General features: G+C 37.1%; 1 long non-coding RNA gene across 1 annotated transcript; it reads left to right on the forward strand.

Annotated features, from left to right (window-relative positions):
• The first annotated feature begins 3,346 nt into the window (after positions 1–3,346).
• LOC310899677 lies at positions 3,347–15,070 on the forward strand. Its single transcript, XR_014584482.1, has 5 exons — positions 3,347–3,481; positions 6,713–6,766; positions 9,104–9,165; positions 12,894–13,068; positions 14,657–15,070. It is a non-coding gene; the product is annotated as an uncharacterized lncRNA (long non-coding RNA).
• The last annotated feature ends 3,160 nt before the right edge of the window (positions 15,071–18,230 follow it).

Here is an 18,230-nt window from a genome sequence, read left to right on the forward strand (position 1 = left end):
TAGTCCCTGATAACCAAAGAGAAACTGGGTTGGAAGGATGTTTATAAATTGCAAATGGGAAAAGTAGTGTATACAATCCCTAAAGCCAATGTTTTCAAAACTAATTGCTGAATTATCTGCTTCAATATGGGCTTCATTGCACAATTTCAGGCATTTCACTTTGAAAGCACTAGCTGAAATCTGGAAACCCAAGAATGGTTAATTAAGGACAAAAATTCCACTGAATAATTCACGAGCATTTCACATACTGAATAAAGAGAAATAATTTGAGCAGGTCTAAGAAAAAAAAAAGTTTGAAAAACCTTGTCTGAGAAGTCAATGAAAAAACTTTAATATTTACCTGTAAACATTTCATTTAGCAGATTTTGTGATCAAAAGAAACCATGATATCATTTTGTACATAAAAGCATTGATAAATTAAGATTATGCTGAGACAAAAATTCTTATCCTAGAGTAGGGGTATTTATCATCTGTCTTCAGCTTGTCTCTAAACCTTAGCTGACATTTAATGTTTTTGTGCTTTAATATCTCTGGCTGCAAAATGAAAATAACAATGTTTCCGCCTTACCTATTTAAAAAATCATTTATTAATAGTTTTAAAGGATTTGGGGACCTCCAGACAGAAATGCAAAGTATTATCATTGTAACTGTGGAACAGTCCAACAACATCCTGCACTTTCCTACCTGCTCTTACTAAATACAGCTGTTCCTTTCTCAAAAAAAAAAAAAAAAAAAGAATCAGAGATACTAGGGAGGCCTGCTCAAGAATTTTCTGAGCTTTCTGTGACAATTTTACATCTGAAGTCTGCTCAGAGACTCTGCATATCACCTGTGAGACTGATTTAACATCATTTAGTCCCACGATTAACAAGGCCTGGGATGCAATTTCACTTTCAGGCAATGCCTTCTTTCCATATTGCACATAGTTTGTGCTGGAGTATTTGTTTGTTTTAGCAGAAGATTTGTTTGAGTTAATGCTGCTCTTCACATTAACTGCATACTTTGGGTGATGGATTGTCATTAAAAGCTGCTGTTTCACTTTTATTTGTTAAACAAGAGCTGAACAGTATTGGCCACAACATTTTAAAATGTATTAATGTTCTTGATGGCATTAATCTGCTGGGAAACTGGGTTAGACAGAGGGAATAATGAATGATAACAATGCAAACTCTTTTTTGACTTGTTCCCATATAATTTTAAGACAGTATTTTCTTTGATGCTTACTGTCTCTTTGGCACTTGTGAGCCTGTGTCTGGAGTACTCTGTGCAGTTTGGGAATCCCCAGCACAAGGAAGACATTGTCATTGAGGAGTGAGACCACTGGACATCATAAAGAGAAGGTGAGGGTGGTGGAGAATAGGACGCAGAAGGAGAGTCTGAGAGAATCAGGTATGTTCAACCTCCTTATAAGGCTTATTTACCATTAAAAGCAAAACAAACAAACAAAACAAACAAAAAATAGGTTTGACCTCATGGGTGATCAGCTACATGTTGTCACAGAACTTCAGCGTCACCTGTGACAATACAACAACTCATTGTAAGTTCCATTTTCAACAGCTATGGGTTTCAAGTGAACCCATCCCTGCTTGTATTGGCGTGCCTCTGGGGTCCTCCGCCACCACATATTTGCCAAATGCTTACAAAAGACTTGGGGATTTGGAGAGCCAATCAAAGCAGAATAAAGTAAAGACTGTGGGTAGGTATCTTTTGGGGGACTGTGCTATTTCTACTGTATCCATGCTTGGTTGGCCAAATGTAATAGTCCAACCTCTGGCTTCCAGAGCAGCTCCCTGCACCACCACACTATCTCATGTCTGGTTCTTCCTAGCTTCAATAGCCTCTAAGCTGCAGCTTTTACCAGCCTTCCCTTCCTTACCTCCAGTCCCTATATACCTCCAGAAAAATCCCCAGAGCAGCTGCTTTTCCCTGCCTGAGACCTGCTTCTGCTGGAAATGGGAATGCGGTTGCTTCAGACAATGAAATTCAAGTTAAGTTCAACTCCACTCACCAAATTATTTCACACATTAGGGAAATGGGAAAATAAATGCAATATGTACCCCATCAAATAGTTTCTTATCCCACTTTGAAGTGTGTGCCAGTATTTATCTCACTGGCTAGAAGCTGATGTGGTACTATAGAGAGGGGTTTTGGTGAGTGAGTGAGTGAGAGGATAAGAGACTAAAAGGACAAGTGGAAAGAAAGTAGGGAATTTCTCTGCCAGGATACAGCTTAATTCTTACATCATAGTTTGTAAAAAGCAGATATACAAATACCTAAGCTGGTATTCCTATGTTAACCTGAGCTTCAGGAACAAATATATTTATTACACTACACTCAGCATGAAAAGCTCTTTAAGAGAAACCAAGTACCTTAGCTCAGGCAGGCTGCCTCGCTGGCATGCCCATGCTCTCACTAGCCTCATAACTCTGTACTGTTTTTTTTTTACATAGTACAGATATAATGATATGTACTCTATTGTAATGGCTTCAGTTCAATCCAAAGATCCCAAACCCAGCAGTGCAGCAGTGTGACATAACTTCAAGAGTTTCTCTCCCTTTATGGTGTTTTTACAATTTTGGTAGGTTATCAGGGAAAGGATTTTATTTATTTATTTTGAAATATAGTATCTGAAGAAGGCACTTGAAAGAAGTTGACCAACACTGAGAATTCAGATCAATAAGGAGCCATATAGGGAACAACAGGTAGGAAAAAGAAATTTGTCTTTGCTCTGTTGTGGGTCAAATAGGTAAGGCATTGTATTTTCTTTTTTTTTCCCAAGCACAGTATGACCTAAGGGTAAATTGTATGAAGTAATGGAGTTCAGGAGCTCAGACCTCTCCTTTGATGGCATGTGGTGATCTTGGAGGTCTTTTCCAACCTGAATGATTCAATGATTCTATGATTTTCCAGTGGGCTATGGAGTATGAATGAAAAAGCGAGTAATGACTACGTTATTAACAATAAATAAATAAATAAATATCAGCAGTGGAAACGTGTCTAGTAACAAATGCTTCTACTCCAAGCTGTCACTCATCCATCTGAGCAATATCCCCCTTCAGAGATAATCCTGCAATTACATGAATCTACGCTTAACTAAACATAAAATGCCTTTCTGCTGACTGCAAAGACAATGAGTGGAGCAGAGTGTTCCTCGATTTATACATTCAGCAAAGAGAAAGTGAAGCAACTTGGCCAAGCACAATAATCTTATGATGGATACATTCAGCAAACAATAGGCTTCTGCATAGTGTTTAGCATCATCCTCAGGGGTACAAGCTCTATGGGGCTGAAGCTTCAGGCTGCATCATTAAGATAAAATAAATTCAGCTGCAGCTTCTTGCATCCTCTGTCTTCCTTAATGTTTTAATGCTAAGGGAAACAGATAAATGGCTAAGAAGTGGCTGCCTCTTTGAAGCCTTTCTAATATCAGGAGGCCCCAGAAGACTGCAGGAGAGAAGATCTGCAGGTGGAGAAAAAATAGGTAATTCAACCCATGATGATTTAGATAATAGATCAGGAGCTACCATGTGACAGTGGAAATAAACTGTTCATTTTTTTCATGACAATAACCATTGTATTTTTAAATATTTTCTGTGAAGATAGGTCTCACTTCTGCAGCATAAAAAAAGAAAGAAAGGGAATAATCCTTCCCACTTATCCACTTATCTTCTTTTTCCTAAAAAAGCCAGTCCTGATACAGTTTTGAAATACTGACCCATTCCTCCCCAACGTCAGTAGCATGTGATTTCTAATTTCCATTGAAAAATGGGGAAAAGATTAATCAGAATGGATAGCTTGAATTTCTAAAAATCCTCTTTAAAATGTCACCAGCCATAAAACAGGTGCAACTGTTGTATGAAAAAGGAAAAAGAAATTAAAAGGTCATCTGTTCTTTTTGGTTTGTGGAATTCTCATGGGAAGATGGAGCAGTATGTGGATGAAATATATAGACAGACATCCTCAAACCGGCAGCCAAATCTTTTATCTTGGTTGGAAACCCCTGACCTCAGAGGTTTAATATCACATCTTCTTGGTTAGTTGTAGAGATTTTTTTTCTGCACTGTGGAGTTTCACATTCAGGCAGAAAGGTATCAACTTGTATGCCTTTTATCTGCTTTTTAAGGCATCTTCTGAGCAGATCAGATCTTCTCAAGCTAAGGCAGAGATTTCTGGTGTGCTGGTTTCTATAATCTCAGAAATATCATTTACAGGCTCTCCACCTTGAACATGATACCTTTACCTTCCACTAGTGAGTATGTCGGTGCCTGCCTAAAGATCCATGTTTTTCCTGGGCTTTTGCCTTTTCTGAGTCTTTGCTACCATTATCTCCCACCATGTATTTCATGTGCTGAGAGTCAAACTGTGATTTATGAGGACTCTTCTATCTTGAATGTTTATGATCTGTCACTACTCTTTAACAAAGTTGATCGTTAAACCACTCTCAAATAGTTATTACAGCCAGGCAGGGTTAATAATTTCTAATCAAACAAGATTAGCTTATGAAATGGGATAAAGAGATTTTATAAGACACTCCATATTAGTGTATCAAAAAAGCTAATCATTGAACCTACTCAGAAGTAGATGGTAGAATTTTTGCAGTTGGCTGACAAGATCAGGAAGATCCTTATGCAGTCTTTTACTAAAGGAAATCCTACACAGCTCTGATTAACTGGAAACTGGGAACTTTTAATACTGTAGGTCTGACATATGGTCACAGCTCACAATACCTCCAGTGAGAATTACTGGGAAGGAAAGAAAAGAGTACCCTTTCATTAACAGTTCCTACAACTACATCTATAAATATAGTGACATACTACAGTACTTGACCTAAAGCAATTTTAGAAAGTCATCTGTCCTACAAAAAACAGCTCAATCTAGTGTATATTGGAGATGTTAGAGTTTAGGTCCTATCCATCATGTGAAGTTCTGATACAGAGTTATTACAGTAGCACATCCTTTGCTTTTTTTTTTCTTTTTTTTTCTTCTCCTCTCTCTCTCTAACTGCAAACTATAATCCATGTAAAGATTTATAGACTTATTTCTTCGATTATATGGAAGGGAATATCACAACTGTGAGTTATGAATGTGAATTTCCCTGTACACTAACAGAAAAATCAGTCCAGGTGATTTTCCCCATTTAAGAAACAGGAAGAAGACACTTTTCATTTTCACACTGATTTATTACTGTCTGAATATATTTGAAATAATGTCTAAAATAGTTATGTTTGGAGAGTCTCGAATAATTTGTGAAAATGGGCAAAAATACGTTTCAATTGTCCATTTATGAATGGGTGCCCAGCATCCATTCACTACATGGTTTAGATTGTATTGTTTCAATCCCTTCCTAAACTACCTAAAATAACTAAATTCAATGAATATGTTGATTTCTTCTTTACCTAGCTGTGCAAAACCGCTTTTTTTTTTTTTTTTTTGAGGCTAATGAACAGAAAATATGACACCTCTGAAAAGTTTTACACAAAGAGGCTGTTAGAAAAAACAGCTAAAATGCCAACTGGCTATAAGTAGGCCTGCTGGGAGAAAAGAACTGTTTTCAGATGGTGTGTACATATGGAAATTTCACCATTAGTGTGGTTGTTTCCTAGAACTGCTTTTGCAGCAGCAGTTAAAAACTGTTACATAAGCTAAAGGAGGGATAATTTGGGGGTAAGGAAGTTAAACTTGCTTGATCCAAAAATGACAACATTCCATCGTCTATGGCCTGGGAATAGAAACTTATTTTTTCTTCAGTCAAAATCTCTTCTGGATTTTAAATTCAATTTAATATTTATCTTCAGCTGCAAGAACTTCATTTTGATTTCTATTGGATGAAGCTTTAGCAGCACTCAGAGTCTGGTCACAAAAGCAAGACCTGTCATACTAAATTGGTCAGGTGAACTGTCTTTATCGTAGAAAGTCCATACTGTGGCAGAGCTTTTTTATTATATGTTGTTTTTCATTCCCCACCTGCAAAAATCTGTCAAGGGAGCTTGACCTCAAGTTTAATTGTTAATCGTAGACACAATGTGTACATTGCTTTTTATTGCAGTTTAGTTTAAAGTACCTGTGTAGTTTGAAGTACCTGTGTATTAAATTCCTGTGGACATCTGAGACATGCCTCATAAAACTTTATCAAATACCTATTAAACTGAAGTACCAGGTACTATTTAATTATGTAAGATGACAGTCCCTTCCCAAAAGAGTTATGCAAGGAGCTTATGTAAGGAAAAGATAACCATGGAGCAGAAAAAAGTTTTTAATGGACAAGCAAAATTTCATTTAAATATCACTATAGTTATCAATGTGGTAACTTCCTAACTGTTCTTCCACTAAGCTACTAGTCTTAATAGTCTCTCTAAATAGACTTTTTTAGTCATCGTGGTAGCTGTGGAGCTGCTTTCAGAAATTTCATAATTTTGTTGACAAGGATTTTTTTTTAAAGTTTTAAGAATACGTGGTAATATATTTCTTCTCAATTTCTAACAATTCAGTGTTTTATTCCAAGTTTCCAGATAAATTATAATACTCAGGTTTTATTAAATTTATTTGTTTGATCAGCAAAAATATTCTGATTTTTAGTGAACTATTTCCATCTCCTCTGTCTTTGCTACATCAGAAAGCATAAACACTATTTAATATAGGAATAAGTTCATTATTTTAACTTCCCTCCCACATTGTCTCAGTATTGAAAAAGAACTTATGTTTCTGTTACCAGCCTTTGATTACCCAAATGAATGAATCTCAAGACAGAGGCCTGCACCTGTCTCAAGTAAGTAGCTGGGACATCAGGGGAACACATAAGGAAGAAGTAATGAGGATTGGGAACAGTACATGTTATATCACATTTAACTTCACCCCTAAGACTAAAGTTTTACAGGTTCATCTGGGCCCTGTTTTGTGCTCCAGAATTAGGCCAATAAGGTCTGCCAGCATGGCCTTCAGATCAACCCTCACACAAACATCCCTTTTTCATTTCTCCAGCTGAAGTTCAACACAAGTAAGATACAACGCCCTTAAAGAGAAGAACAGCATTTTGAAACTCTAGGATCAAAAGAAAACAAAAGTTGGTTCATTTGTGATTCCTCAGTGACAAAATACTTCCAGAATTTTAGGCACTGTTAAACTGAGTTCTGCATGAGCACCATGTGCTACCAATTTACTTCAATTGTCTCCATTGCTAAGGACTGATGCAGCTGGCTGGTTTGATCCAAATGGCGATGATTAAGATCCTGAAGTCAATTAAATTTTTTTCCACTGATTTCAACAGACCTTGGATAAGGTCTTGATGGTTTATGAATTAAAAGAAACATACTGAAAGCAACTTTTTCCAACATATTGGGGAAGAGGGGAGGGAAGAGGGAAAGAGAGAGGAGGAAAACAACCTCTTATTTACGAGTGTTAAAAGATGAATTTCAGAAACATTCCTGGCTTCTCTGAGTTTTTATCAGAACATTTTAATGTATGTGCTTGAATATGTTACAGTCAAAAAATACTATTGCTTGACTCTATCAAGATTTCTTCTGAGTTCTTGTCAATTTTGATAAGCTCTTTTTTGACATATTCTCAATTGACAAGCCTACTAATATTTAGAAATAATTGGGCTCCTAATTACTTCTCTCTCTCTCTCTCTTTTTTTTTTTAAAAAGTAGGCCTCATTTTCTTTTACTTCATTTCCTATCAGAATATGAAATGCTCTTTATGGTAAGAAACCAGTCTGTGAGAATCAAAGCAGTAATCATCACAGAGCCACCTCAAATATTATCCTACTCCTCTTCAATGCCTCTGGACTAAGTCTATGATTTCATGAGATTTGTTTTTCATGTACAATTCCACTTTCCATTAGGAAAGTTTGAGAAATATGGTCAGAAGAAAAATTCTCAATGTGAAGGTTATTAACACTGTTGGCAATATTCAATATTGGTTTCCTAGGACTGTTCTCACTAAATATCAAGCCAAAAGAGAATAAAGTTGTAATTCACAGAGAATCCTAAAAAGTGTCAGGGATAATATTGGTAAGAGTCTCCTGCCCGCTTTAGCCACTTCCCCACATACCCTGTCCTCCATCAGTGGCAACAGCAGCCAGCCAGACTTTCAAAGGTTCTGGAGTAGCCAAAACCAATAGATACTTTTCTGCCTATTGCAAAGCTGCTTACTTTGTTCACAACTAGAACCAGCCCTGAGAAATAATAACCCGTAGCTTAACCCTGATCTCTTAGGAACAAAAATCTTCCCTGAGCTGAATGGGATTTCAGCTGACTTTATTTCTCCTCACATAGCAATAGAGTACTGTTGTAAATTACCAGCCCCAGCAGTGGAGGACACCAGGTTGACAAGCCAGCCTTTAATCTTGTTTTTCCTCAGCAGTGTTTTTGCAACTGTTACAGGGAATTGTTTTCTCTTATCATTTTCAGCAGAAATGACAGGCTGGTCTTTTTCCACATAATTAATATCATTCTAGCCCATGGCAGTATGTGCCATGCAAAATGAAACTTCATTAGTCTGGAGTTGGAGGACGTATGTTTTCTCACATTTTATCCAAATGAAGCAGGGTTGGGCTTTATCCAAGCCAATTCATAATGTTCCATATTCTTTGTCACAATCTGCCCTGGCTATATAGGTCTGTTTCCAGCTGTAGTTATCACAGCGCTCCATCCATGCTCCAGCACATCCTGCATGACTGCATCTAATATTGACAGGGAGATTTCAGTGTGTAAACAGAGAATAACATATGCCTTCAAAATAGAGCTCATGTCCTTCTATTTTTTTCCACTTTGCAAGTGTTGTGAGTAGTTGTGCAAGGATTTTTAGTATTGCAGTTAGAGCTACAATGTGTAGGTGAATCAGGGATTTCTTGGGCTTGCTAACACTGTTAAAAATTAATTCAGTCCTAACAGAATGATATAGGTTATTCATTCTAAAAATCCAATAACTAATTTTCATTTTGGTCTATTTAAAAACTGTTTAAAGCTAAGCACAATATCGTTTTGAATTGGAAAATTGACACATATATATTTAAGTAAAGTCAAAATTTATTTTGAAATTTATATGTTGTATTGAATATTTTGTTTTGGATGTTATTTCTTTGTTATTTTCTTCTTCTTCATAGGGTTGTTGCTGCTGCACATAAATTTCAGGATTATGATCTGCAGAATGGATCCCAGAAATGAGGTATGTCAGGCACATACAGTTCCTGCAGCAGATGGGAAAAAACAACCACAATGGAGCCCCAAATAACCAACCTCATTAGTTCAGGGAAGCTTAAAATTAAAACTGATGGGCACAATGTCTCATACCTCTTAGGGGATTGGATCAAGGTCCCAGGGAGGTATCTCTATTCATTTGAATCACAGAATCGTCTAGGTTGGAAGACACCTCCAAGATCACCTAGTCCAACCTCTGACCTAACACTAACAAGTCCTTCACTAAACCATATCCACTAAGGGCTACATCTAAACGTCTCTTAAAGACCTCCAGGGATGGTGACTCAACCACTTCCCTGGGCAGCCCATTCCAATGCCTAACAACCCTTTCGGTAAAGAATTTTTTCCTAATATCCAACCTAAACCTTCCCTGGCGCAACTTTAGCCCAATTCCCCCTTGTCCTGTCACCAGGCACGTGGGAGAATAGACCAACCCCCACCTCGCTACAGCCTTCTTTAAGGTACCTGTAGAGAGCGATAAGGTCTCCCCTGAACCTCCTCTTCTCCAGGCTGAACGATCCCAGCTCCCTCAGCCGCTCCTTGTAAGACTTGTTCTCCAGACCCCTCACCAGCTTTGTTGCCCTCCTCTGGACTCTCTCAAGCACCTCCATGTCCTTCTTGTAGTGAGGGGCCCAAAACTGAACACAGTACCCGAGGTGCAGCCTCACCAGAGCCGAGTACAGGGGGACAATCACTTCCCTAGACCTGCTGGCCACACTGCTTCTTATACAAGTCAGGATTCATTTGGGAACATCCTCCTTGAACCTTCACATATAAATGGTCATGGCTACACATAATATTGATACCTAAGCAAGCATTGGGTAAGCATCTGTTAAGCATAGAAGCCACCAGGGAATGAAAGTGGGGTGTCTCTTCTCAGTTGGGTTGCCAAGGGGTTGGTGTCTGGAGCTAGAGTGAATATTTGAGGAGCTGTCTGTAAGTTGAGTGATCTGTGCCAGACTGCCACGAAGACATGGAGGGAGCTAAGTCCTTGTTAGAATGAACAGTCTGATAGTTTATTTTTTGTACCCTTCTTCTTTCTTCTGTTCTTTTTTTTTTTTTTCTTTTTCCTTCTGTTTCAAGGGACTTCACAGTTTATCCAAGCTTTGTGTAAGTCACTACAGAAATTTATTTTCAGATGACTTATTTTATCTGGCTGGTTGATCTTGCCAAGAATTTTTAGTGAACAGATTTGTCTGTGTGTGCATGTACAATGTGGAAACGGGGAGGGAGAATTTTGCATTGGGATCAGTGCAAGTGGGACCAAGCCAGACATCTGATTTTCACAAAAAGCTAGCATTAAGGAAAGATCTGATCTTCTAAGTGCAAAAATATAGAGAAGAAAATGAAGGAATTTTCCATTGTTGGAAATGGTTCAAGATTTCAGACTATGGGAGAGAGTAGATTTTTCTATTTTTTTTTTTTTGTGTCCTACAGTTGGGCAAATTTCTAGTTTATATACTTTACAAGAATAATAAATTAATGTTTAATGAATTACCCTCAAGTTGCTGAAATCCATACAATTTTATAGCACTATACCAGTTAGGATTTCCCCAAAACTTTAAAATGTTCCCCTAAAAGTTGAGTTCTATCTCCATTTTCCTAAAGAATACACTGAGGACTAAAACTGTAAGATGACTTATGCTACAACTTGCATATTAGTAACAGGTCAGGGAATAAAACCCCATGCAAGAACTAATAACTCATTCTCTAGAAAAACAAGGAGGAGAACAAAAAAATACTTACTTTATCCTAATGCATAGTCCCGCCTGTCTGTGCACTGTAAATATTTATATCAATATGGTTCTCTTTCCATCAGGCTAGGTCTTACTTAGCAGAGAGAATAGAATAGGATTAATGTTTATACTCACATTCAGTGAAGTAGGCTTTCACCATCTGTGAAGTTAATGTAACAAAAAACATTTTCACATGTCATTTACTTTTAATTTCTTTTCTGTTTTTAAAAATGTAGTCTAATTAAAGAAAGGATTATGAAGGAGAGGAGCAGGAGGTGAAGAAATCTAAATGCAGAGTTTGAAAGCACCATATTGTAATTTGGGATTACAGGAGGAAGAGATGAATTTGCATGATGATGCCTTTCATATTTATTCAGTTAGAGAAGTGTTTATTGAATGCTTTAGGCACAGAATAATGATTACAGGCATGCTCAGAATCTTAGCCACTCAAAATAATCAACTAAAGTATACTCTCTCCTTCATGGAATACTCTTTCCTTCATAAATGGAATACAAGGAAGACTGAATCGGAAAAAAAAATCAGAAAGGCTGATATTGAATGTGAGACAACTAGCCGGAGCCACAAAAAGGTGGTTTTGGCAATATTAATAGTAAATGAAAAAAACAAGGATAGTTCTAATCCTGCTTCAAAAGACAGTGGGAGTTGTCAACAAATAATGCCAGGAGATAACGATGCGTAATGTCTTTTTTGCTGAAGCCAACACTAAAATAGTTAGTCTTTGCCAGATATACTAATAAAAATTGTTCTAATCAGAAAGGCCGATCCAGTGAATGCAAGAGGTAACTAAGACTAGAAGACTGAAAACATGCAGACAATGTTAGAAAATAGTTTAAGTTCCCATATAACTTTATATTGTCTAGTTGCACTCATATGGAGAACTGGTTGAAATAACTTCCAAACAGTGTTTTTTTTCCTAGAGAATGGACACAGAAGTCCTAATAGCTGGAAAAGTGTGTGTGTGTGTACACTATATATATATATGTACATACATATGTATTTATTTTTTTAAATGCTAAAATCAACTCTAAAGAATTATCATCATCCATGTTAATCTCCAGCTGCTAAAACAAAACAAAAAAACACAACCTAGCACATAATAAACATTTGACATACACATAGAAAATCAGGAGTTTAGGAGCCAACATGAATTTATAAAAAAAAAAAAAAAAAAAAAAGCCAGACTGATCTATTTTCCTTTCAAGATGTAATAGTGGTCCTCACAGAAACTAAAAACCGTTGATGTAGTATCTTGACTTTAATGAAGCATTTTATGTTATCCGATATAATATCCTCACCGGTAAGATGTGAAAGCATTAGCTGGCTGTACAGAGGGTGTAACTGCTTTACAGAGGGTACAAAAAGACCTGAAAACTGTCCTCTAATTATCAAAGGTTGACTGCCAGTTCAGACAGTGTGACATGGCACAGAATCTCTCTAGGGTTTTGTGCTATTGTATGTACCCATTAATCTTGAGTGGAAAAAAAAAAAAGTATGATTTCAGGGTTGTAAACAAACTAACATTTTGTAGCAAAGAGAGGTTATCAGCACACTGAAGGGGATAGATATAATAATAAGTATTCTTGATAAACAAGGGAAAAATGGTACTATTCATTGCAAATAGGTGCACGGTTCTACATTTAGGTAGGGATAATCTTTGCAAATGCAGAAAGAGGAAAAATGGTTAGACAGCTAATCCATTCTAAAAAAGATTCGCTGAAATTCAAATTGACAGCAATAAAGAAATGTCAGTTTTAAAAAAAAAAAAAGTAAAATTCTTGGAAAAGAACAAACTTAATATTGGGTTGTATAAACATGAGTGGCATCTGTAAGACACAAGAAGGGATCATTCACTCTCTTTCTAAAGCTTAATCTGGGATCTTCTGTCCTTGACTTGAATGTCACTTTTCAGTAAAGCTGTGCCTCTTTTCTCTGCATCCAGAGGAAAGCAAGGAGAAAGATGAGAAGCTTTGAAAATACCAGTAGAAAAATGGAGGGAACTGCAGTGACTTAACCTGGAGAAAACAACAGTAGGTGTTCACACCATACCATGGTGTGGGTCTTCAGACAGAGAAAAGGAAAATGCAAAGGCAATGTACTGCTTTCAGTATACAGAGGTAAGACAAGAACTAGTAAAAATAATTTCCAGCAAGGCAGATCCTTAAGTATATGGGGTAAATTAATTATCAGTTAAGATCTCTTCCTTTATTTTCTATTACTACTTTCCAGAAGTGGGCACAACTTTCATTTCTTATTGGAATAAATGTATATAGTTTTTTTTTTTTTTCCTATTTTGATGGCTTTGGGGACGGAAAACTTGCTAAATTGCAACAGAAAAGGAACACCACACCACTGTACTTTTCTTTTAGGAGTCCATACCTATTTCAAAAGTGCAGGAAATGATTTTAGTAACCTCCTTGGACCTAAACATCAGTCTGTTGCTTTGGAAATTCTTTCATTCATCTACTTCTGAAGTTGCGGTGGATTTCTCCAGGGCTTGCATTAAATCCATAAATGATAAAAATTTGACACTGGGATGCTTTGTTAAAACAGCATGAGACCCAGGGCAGTTACACAACCAGCAGCTTTCATTCCACAGGCATCATACGGCATAAATAATGGCTGTTTTATTCTTAGCAATAAGTAAGCCAGATTGCAGATACTTTACTTGCAATTTTGAATGCTTACTCCCATGGGCCAAGGCATTTAGAAATCTGGCACTTTCATGCTAGTATGATATTTCTACCAGGCTCCTCAGGATATCTGACATCATGTTTTGTGACACATCTTGCAGATAGCATTTTCTTTTCAATTGCTCACCCAAATGTTCCCTGTCTGTTATACACAATAGAATTTAATATTGCAAGCTGCTTCTATACCCTGCTGTTAAGATGCAATTTGTTCTTTGTGTTTCATCTGTAAAGGGTTGGTGACGTTCATTTCTAATGCTCAAATTAGAGAACAAGCTCAGAAGTGAAGTTTATAATTAGCCTAGCAATTTGATAAACATCAAAGAATTAGAAGCAGACACTTTTTAAAACCAATTATCAAAAGAAATTCTAAAATGTATATGGGCTTGGATGACCAACCATTCTTGCATTCAAAGTGAGTGCTTCTGAAATGATAAACAAGAGAAATATCTGCACTTCAAAAGAGCCTCAATTTCAGGGAAAAAAAAATGTAATTTTACAATAACTTTGTAGAAACTTTTAATTATGTGGAAAATATTGCTTAATGTAGTCACAATGACAAGAATGGGAAGAAATGAAGATACAGAAATAAAAAGCAAATAACAAAAACAAAAAAGCACAATAAAACAAAACTATTTTCATCATTTTAAAGTGAAAGAATGAATGAAATTTCAAGAGGAATAGAGATTAAAAAAATTAATTATATCTTAGAAGATCTGAATGAGTCAAGAAGAGTTTTTCATTTAGCTGAAACCTTAGAAGCCTTAATGCAATTTCCATATTTAGAATCTTTGTGTCACGTTTTGTTTTAGCCACAGCAAAGGGAACTTTCTGGAAATTCTCTATACTTTGATCACTAGACATGAAATGAGAAAGTAAATGCATGAAACAAAGTTTGCTCATCAGGTGACAAGCTATGTCATTTGATTCCATGTCATTAAGTCCCTTGGGCTTGCACTGTATACCAAGAGAAGCCAAGCACAATTCATTAATTTGTAATTTATTACTTGTCCAGATTTTTGCTGACAGTCTGAAAGAAGCTATAGAAGACCCTTTGAAGTCTGTGAAGTTTTAAGGAATAATCACTTGAAGCTCTGCTTCCCCATTGTGTTGTTGTCCCCTTTCTTTACAGAGAGGTTTGCAAGGAAAAAAAGAAAAAAAAACCTACAGTTCCAAATTTACAGTGTGCTGTGGTGCTATTCAATGTCTTTATGCTCAGACACTGGTGTGTGGGTTGGCAAGTTATGTGTGTTTTTTGAGAGGAGGATGGGCAATGTACTACTGCAACATACAAATAGCAAACTCCTTACCTGATGTGTGTTACATGTAGCCTGATGTGGCATACAGCTGGAGCTGTGACTGAGATCTTCAGGCCCATGGCTTTACATGATTTGCCCAGGGATGTACAAATAAATGTATTTGGATCCTGCACTGCCTCATACCCAGTTTGTATTCTGAGATTTTTTTTCTACCTCACTTATTAGTCGTACTCTGAGCACACACTCTGAAAGCACATTCTGAAGGTAAGAACCGTAATTTAAACTAAGGCAAAAGTGCTCAAGTAATCTTTATTTCCCCATTGAATGCTTGTGATGATATTGTTAAAATCAATCTCATCAAGAGAAGTCACAAAGATCTGCTACTTTTGGCATTTAAAACCTAAATTCAGATTTTCAAAATCCTGCAATACTTTGATACCTGCACTCCTGTCTTTCCCAGTCACCTATATTTTTGGCAGTGGGCATAGATACCCAAGTCATTATGTTTCTGGTGCCTTAGACCTCAAAGGTACTGCAGCAATCACAAAATAACTGTCCCCAGCCTACACTCCCTGCAGGGTCAAGTCCAGCCTCAGAGGTCAGCAGTCAGGGATGATGTGTCCAAAACAGATAGCTCTGCATTTTCCCCTTCAGTTGAATTAAATGATAAATTCATCTTCTACATTTGGTTCTCATTCTGGCTTGAAGAAGAAATGTGCTTCCAGCTGTCTCATATATCCCTAAGAAAATTAAATATTTACTAGGCCAAATCAAGACAGAGATTTGCTATGCAACTCATCTGCAGATGTTTCTCCTAGGCAGCAGGAGATTGCAGCATGAGCCCATTTGGCAACTAATATTTAATTAGCTGTAGCTGTGAGAGGAGAAACCAAGAGAGCCCCATTTCAGAATAACCTACAGCTCATGAGTTCTGGCACAAACTCAACAGGTAGGAGGCATCAGCACAAGTTTACACTGCTTTTTACATCTTGAAGAGTTAAAAAATGAACCTAGCTTTGCACCAGCTTTTAGATTTGAAGTGCTGCCTCTGCAGCAAAATCTGGCAAGATGACAGTCTGGGAAATTTTACTGACTTTTTAACACAACCCCTTTGTAGCAGTCTGACATCTGCCTTCTTCTCCCTGGGTGCTGTGTAGGAAGCTCAGGCACTTAACTCAGATTTGTTGAACCTGTGAGATAACTGAAAGCCTAACGGGCAGTGCTGAGTTTAAACCTTCTTTGTAGGTCTTGCAGAAAATACTTGTCCTCAGATGTTTTTCCCTTGGGAGAGCTTGGCAGTTTCTGCAGCAATGAAGACAAGTCCACAGGTTTTCTTAAACAAAGAAATAATAGTAAGATGCTTCCTTTCTGCCATTTATTTCCTGACACCCCTTCAACCACTAACCTGAGTTGTCTCTGCTGAATACATTAACATTATAATAGGTCTTAGGGTCACAACCAGAGACCTACTATACAGAGACATGGAACGAACATCCTGTTGGCAGGCTTTTATATTCCCAGCAGGAAAGAGACAAAGATGGTACTGCAATGACATTTACGTATACTATACACAGACAGGAGCCGTACACAGCAACTCTAGAAAAAATGAAGGTGTGATACCCACTGGTATCTACAGAATTTTTTTAGCAGAAATATGTGTATGCTCAGAAAATTAACCCGAGCATACACAACAGATGCTGAAGGCACCAAAATGCCTAAGCAGGTGATGTATTTTTAAGATATAAGTACAGAACAATCTTTTATCCCAAAAGCTGGATGTTCAGCAATCCATACAAATCACTTTATTCCTCCACAGCAAAGCTGCATGTGACACAGAAACCACAACCTGCAAATGAAAGCAGGAAAACTGGGAGGAAAGAGAATGTAAAGATAGCAAGTGCTGATTTTAATATAGCAGCACAAAAGAGAGTTGTAACCACTCCAGTGCTTTTGTGATGAAAGTCTATAGTGTTCCTAGCTGTTTCTACAACTTCTTTAAGAAGTTAGTCTGCTAAACAAGCAAATGGACAGAACCTGGTGAAAGCTCACAGTTGCACAAACCAATGATCAAACTAGCGAGATTAATGCTAAAGTTCTCTTCTTGCCAAAACCTCAGGATATGACCCAATATTGGGAGTATGGATGTACCTTTGGGGTACACAGAATTTTGAATTTCAGTTGCTTTATTCAGTTTGCGAGTGCAGTGGTACAGAGAATAAATAATAATAATAAAAATGATTAAAAAAAATAATTTATTTGGGAAACAATATATTGACTGGTAGCAGGAAGTTGTGATTTTATAACCATGAAGAATGACACCGAGGTAGAGGTCAAGCACAACATTTAGAAGTGAGACTGCAACTTGGTCAGCAGCACGTATGATAAAACTTTATAAAAAAGCAATTAGCTTGTCACTTTATCAATTTATTTATTTAATTCCTTTTCCACAAAGCTGTCTGGGTCAAGCTATATGACCTTTGCATTCAATTGCCTTCCAAAGTAAATATAACACTTTCTTTGAGAAATTAAAGAAAGAGGAAGCTACATCTGAGTGGAAAATGATACCCTTGCCTTTTCTACCTAACTCTGAGTATTTTAGGCTCCAAGTATAGTCTTTTTCAATACTGATTTAAATGAAATTCTAATCGTTCATATTGTTAAGTACAAATGGACATCCAATAACCAGAGCAACATGGAAACTGTAGATACTCAGCACTTGTCTATGATTCATTAACTTCAAAATGGCAAGGATGGTTTCAGTTCCATTTGCAAATACAATGGCTTTACCAGAATCCAAAAGAACCATGCTGACAGCAACCAAGGGTCCCACCCACTTCCTAGAAGGCATGACTTTGAATTTGGAAAGTCTCATCAAAGGTAAACTATTGGCTACTAGTGTCTTTTGGAGAAGAAATATAGAGTAATCTAAAGTCGAACACTTTGTGAACTGCAAAGTGCATTTTGAGTCATAAAGGAGGTTCTGGGATTCTAGAAAAAATCCTTTTGTTGGATAGGACTGCAACTTTGGGCTAGCACTTCGTAGGTACAAAAGCCAGCATTTTATGTAACCCCCCCAAAACTGTCATGATGAGTGATCATCCATCTGTTTGTTCTCACCACAGGGAGATTGCTTGTTGGAAGTTGTTTCTTTGACCATAACCTAAAAAGAGGTACTTCATAGAAGAACACTTGTCTCTTGGGAAGTTTTATTCAGTTTTTGGATTCTTATCCTAATCTTAAAATTTGGGTTTGTTTTTTATTCCCTGTCCATACCACTGCTACCTGAAGGATAAGCTTCCATGAAATTCTGATGGTAGCTCCAAGGATCTA

The sequence above is a fragment of the Anser anser genome, assembly GCF_964211835.1.
Source record: "Anser anser genome assembly, chromosome: 4".
NCBI lineage: Eukaryota > Metazoa > Chordata > Aves > Anseriformes > Anatidae > Anser > Anser anser.